Source organism: Lutjanus erythropterus, chromosome 4, assembly GCF_056507025.1.
Source record: "Lutjanus erythropterus isolate fLutEry1 chromosome 4, fLutEry1.hap2, whole genome shotgun sequence".
In the NCBI taxonomy this organism is placed as follows: Eukaryota; Metazoa; Chordata; class Actinopteri; order Lutjaniformes; family Lutjanidae; genus Lutjanus; species Lutjanus erythropterus.
This window is the reverse complement of record NC_139320.1, coordinates 27,829,136-27,835,135: the sequence shown is the minus strand read 5'-3', so window position 1 is coordinate 27,835,135 and position 6,000 is coordinate 27,829,136.

Genomic DNA, 6,000 nt, shown 5'->3' with positions numbered 1-6,000 from the left:
CCTGACCCAACTTTTTTGGAACATGTTGCAGGCATCAAATTCAGAATGAGTGTATACTTACAAAGACAAAGTTGATTGGTTGAAGATTTAAATATCATGACTTTGTATTGTTCTCAACTGAATATAAGTTCAAAATTATTTGCAAATTATTGCATTGTTTTTATTTACATGTTACACAATATCCCAAATTCTTTTGAATTGGGGTTAGCACTTCAAAGTAAACGCATTTTCTAGATGCCAAAAATCTTCTGTATTAGGTCTTTGCTTTCAAATGGCTCTCTACAGTGCACTCGGCGAAGGAACTACACTACAAAGCATTTTGGATGAACTGAAGCCATTTAAGTCTCCATCTGTCATTGTTTGGGCACAGCCAAGAATGTGTGTTTTCCTGGCTTCACATATGTTTTAGCTAAATGCTTATTAAGAGGCTTTGCTGAGATATGGCATCCTAAAATGTGAAAAAAAAAATCCGTCTTGAGCAATTTGTACATATGATACTTGTTTGAACAGAATTGCTAAAATTTGCACAAGACGACCAAATCGGATGTTATCCCCTCTCTGTTCCTCTCAGCCCTCCTACAAAACACGTAGGCTCTTTCTTTTTAAAAACAATTACTGTAATCTTTTCTCTTGCAGTTGGTCTCAACTATTAATTATTTGTCTCTTTGGTGTTGAGGGAGGATTGCTGGAGGACGATAAAAACAAATTTCTCATTCAAAAATAATCACTGCATGCATTCACAGTATGAAATATTCATCGTACACTTTTGGGGACGGTGGTCTGCACCTAGAGAAATGTTTGGATGATAGAGGCGTAGTCTGCAACAGTGTGTTGTACTGTATTTGACAATGAGAGAGAAGAGTCAGGCCAAGAATATGTGATGCTATGATGCACCGCTGTATTATATTTAGCTCGTCTTTTTCTCCCTTTTCCTCTGTTTTACTTTATTTTTCTGGCCGTGGGAATGCTTTATTCTTGTTCATTTACATTTTTATTGTTTCATAGTTCAATTTCCTCCAGGAAAAACTCAACCTCTATCTCTAGACTTTCTTTGACAAGGTTAAAGACAAATTTACTGAATGGCAATGGAAGCTACTTCATAACTATAAAGGACTTCTAGCAGACATTGTGCAAATGTGGCTGCTGCAAGAAAACGTACTCAACTGTAATATTCAATTAACACGATCTTCATAAAGCTAAATTGATCAAAATATTAAAAATCATTTAGCTGAAACATTGACTTTAATTGAGTGCATCACTTAAACTAGAAGAGGTCATTCAGTAGAGTGCAGATCTCTGCCAGGCAACTCAAAATGAATATTCATTATCACCAATACTTTGATTTGTAACTCCAATTTAATTAAAATTTTTTGTCAGTAATTGTGACAAAACACTGCTAACATCCTATCAGACATTGTGGTGGAATTTTCTCATAAATAGCATGAGAATTTTTGGGTTATGTCCAAAAATGTGTTTTGTGAAGTTACAGTGATCTTTGGCCACCAAAATCTAATCAGTTCATCCTTTCCTTTCCTGTCCTCAAGGTGTTCTTGTGACATCACAAGATTGCACAAGAATTGACCCTTCACTAAGCCCCGCCCTCCTTAGTTACTGTTGCTAAGTCTGCCAAACTTTCTATTCTGGCATTGGCAATTTATGCAGTTTAAAGTGATAACGGTGGCAGATTTAACATCGAAATTGGGGATGACTGTTTAAACACGAGGTCTTTGAATCCTTATAGACGTAAACAAAAGCAGTTTCTCATTTCTAGCTGATGACTGTAGATTTTATCAGCTGAAATAATGATTTGCAAGCAGATTTTATAAGTGTAGCTGGCTGATGTAAGCTAATGATAATTCCTTGACTCATCTGAAAAGTCCATTTTAATGTTAACATCTGACGTGTTTTAAAATAAGAACCCTGTGAAAGTGTAAATGTAAAGTTACCTGACAGCTGCGCACATGGTGTAACATTAATGCTAACAGATTGAGGCTAAAGCTAGCTTACATCTCATCAGCAGGTATATCTACATGATAGATGACAGAAATACACTCATTAACGTAGGAAAAGGAAGCACAGGGACTAGGTTAGTGCAGCGGACTTGGAGACAGGTCACTCAGCCAGACAGCCAGGATAAGAGCTATGCTAACTCTGCGTAGACCTGAGACGGCGAGCCAGAGTGAGATGCATCATCATCAACCCACATCCTCCTCCTCAAACCCCCACATAACAAACACAGATGCAGTGATATCTAATGAGTTTGTCTGGAGGTCAACTTACTGCTGCTAGTAAGCTAGTCTCAGTTAGCTGGACATGCTAATGTTTGCAGCTTATATTAGAGCAGATGAAGACAGTCTAACCCATTACCCACTCATGTGCTCTTGTGCTTCACATTTTCGAGACTACAGAAAAGACATCAGCGTCCAGACTCTTGGAAAGCCGAGTATCGCTCTTCTCTGAGCCTCCTGTACACCACGTCAACATATAGAGAAATGCAAAAGCTTGTTGGCTCTAATTATGGCTGCCAAGCTATGATTTGGCAGTTGCTGCTGGAGGTGGGGCTTAGTGATGTCAGTACTCCTCATAACAGACATCTTGAAATCTATTAATTTTCTCAACGCATTAACACGAAAAGCAAGTGATACATTTGAATACAGTTTTTAGATGCTAAAGTTAATTTTGGGAAAATTACCTGACTGAAAAGTGTCAGCCTTTGTTTCTCCTGAGTGGCACCTAAAACCTGGGACTTCCAAGTTGCTGGAGGGACTCCTCAGAGTATATATTGCATACTGTATGTATATATGTATACTATTCATGACATGATTAGAGCCATTTCTAGGTGACTGCTACACAGCGCTGTCTGAAAACTGCCTCATGTTTCTGAAATGACACCTCAAAATCTAAACAGGCAAGAGACCTGACAGTTTAGATTGAAAAAAAAAAAGAAAATACAGGCATACGATGTACAAGCACCTCTGCAACCCGTTACCTGGCACTCCCTGGGGCACTGGAGCCATTACCCATCATCCCCCAGGGGCGTTCTCACCATCTCCAGGCAGGTTTTCTCTCCTGAGACGTGCAATCTGCGCCTGTCATTTCATCTCACTACACGAGCGGGGATGTGCAGATTGAAACAAGGAGCACAGCTGGGAACATCGGCGTTCAAACCAGCAGGGTCGAGTCGAAGTGACCTTGTTTTAAACCTTCATTTACTCACAAGAGGTTTGCATGATTGTTGTTCAAGTATTTTACTCATCAACTTTTCCAGCCTCTTTTACACATAATAAAAAGCGGCGTTCTTCCTGCGAAATATTTCACACCCTGTCACCTCAATCAATCTGAGGTTTACCCACTGAACAGCCTGTTTTCTCTTGTGCTTTGTGTAATCACGCATCAGTAAAACTCTAATATCCCAATTTAAGATAATTCACTGACGGCAGTTTGTTTCTGTATCCTTGCTGATGTTTTACAGATGACAAGTTCTGTTTGATTTTAATTGTTACATTTGTTTTGCAGCATCATTTCTTATAATTAAGCCACTGCTTCCTAGGAGGACGCTTGCAATTTCTAATTTTTGTCTCTCTGGTGTTACTGTTTATTTTTTAAAGAACACCAAGAATAAAAACCACTGAGAGGAAATCACTAAGAGGATGGAAATAAGTATCTTGCATTATGGAACAGGGAGTGGAAGGTTTTGTTAGATGCAAAATAAAAATAAAAATTCTATCCCATTTTGTGCAGCATAACCATTCATCAACTCTCTCATGGAGGCAGCCAACCAGAGGATTATGATTTCTTGTTTATCTGTGGTAATTAGTCGGATGGAAGTGAAGATTAAGTTGCAAAACTCCTCAACTCTGTTAGTCTTTAATCTCCCTGAAACATCTTCACCAACATAGATACAGCTGGTAGAAAAGACACTGTGCATTAAGAGATGCAGGTTTCACTACAAACGACTGCAACTTGCTTAATTCTTAACAACTTCCATGACATTTGGTTTGTTATAAACCTAAGAAATTTAGAAACTGAGTTACTGGGAACATTAACCGTCTGAATAGTAAGAAAAATAACAATAGTAAACCAAGAATACTTACAACTTCCACAGGAACACGGAGGCTCTGACCTGTGAACAGGCAACATCAAGTGTAAGATATTCAGAATTTCAGCTTCTCAATTTCTCCAAAAAATGTTGTCTATGTGTCAGTGTATAAAGTGAATAAATGAAGATGGAAATAAGATATTTGAGATTCACATACTTGTGACACTGTAATTGCAACTATCCAGCCTGCAGACATTACAACAGACTACCTTCCTCTCATTGATTGACATCTATTTGGTTTTACCCCCTGCTTCACCCCTGGTCTCAGGGACTACAGATGCACTGTATGTTGTTTTTTTAACTGGAATATAGGGAACAATAGCCTTGTTTTTATTAATGAATTGATTTAATAACAAGCAACCAGGCAGCTTTACAACAATATAAGAGATACAGAAATCTACATTTTTGGAGAAACTCCAAAAATAGGTGTCTCTGCTTCTTCCTATCATTTTCAATAATCAGAATTTAATCAATGTAAATATGAGTAAAAAGCACATGTTTAATGTCATCAGTCAATCACTGGGACACACACTGAAAACTGGCTGGTCACATGATTCAGTTACTATAATAATTACCTAATTAACTAAAACTGGACCAAACCTCGCCTCCCTTACAGAAGCCAGATCACTTTAAGTATTTGGAGGAATATCCAGAAGAACTGTGGAGCCTTTTCACTGACTACATGTGAATTGTTTATGTGGCTTTCCCTGTTATGATGTAATTTTTGAATTATAGACGTCTTCTTGCAGTGTTTCCTCTGTTGCTGTCTGGTGCTGCGTTAGGTTTAAAGTTGAAGTTGTATTATATAATAACTTTAATTATTATATAATCAATACCTCTGAAGTATTTTAGACTAGACTTAGTTTAATTATAGATAACATTAAGGCTAAATTACAATGTGTGTTTGCAGTAGTGGTAATTTTCTTGCTGTGGTGGTGCACCGCTGCTAAATGAATACAAAGGAAACACTGTTCTTGCACTGTATTATATTGGAAAATCCTCTTTACAGTGTGTCAAATATTATTCTATGGGATTTTTGTAATTCTGCATGGTGAAAAAAAAGTCTGAAGTGCAATACCAATAATTTGCAGCAGTTTTATATTTCTAAACTGCAAAAGTAACAACAAATTACATCTGAATAAAACCCAAAAGGGAGTAAGGGAGCTACTGTACTGTGGTATCACTTCTGAACTTCACCTCTGCTGACAATTAAAGCTCTAATGTTGGACTCTAAGTGCAGCTTTACAGGGATGTATTGGCAGAAATCGAGTATTCAGAAGTATATTTTCATTGGTATTTAATCACCTGAAAAGTAGAATCATTGTGTTTTTGTTACATTAGATTGAGACTTTTATCTTCACAGAGGGTCTGAGTCCTCTTCCACAGTTTCTACAGCAGTGCAGAATGGACAAACCAAACACCGGCTCTAAAAGCCTTTCAAGTTTTGCACAAATTTTGCGATCGCTGTAGATTCTCTCACATGCTTTGAAGGGGAGGGTGAGACATGAGTCTGATATCAGTCTGATATTGTTCTATCACAGCTGTATCCGTCTACATCGGTATCGACATATATGTTGTCTAAAATGTGCCTATATGAAAACTTTTTTTTAATGAACAGAATTAAGATTTTTTGACTTGGATATTTTTAGAATTATTTTGTATTAACTTCACTTTATTTTAAAACAAATATCCGTACTTTCTTCTCCTTATATTTTCAAAACAGGCTCAATAATTTAGTTTTAATTAATTTGAGAGGAATTATTGATTATTTTTGTTTTCTATCATTGCACACCCATTTTCCAACATCAAGACCGATTTCAACTAGAGCTGCAACAGTTGGTCAACTAATCAATTAGTTGTCAACTATCAATTTCATTTCTTTATCAGAATCGGCCCCAACA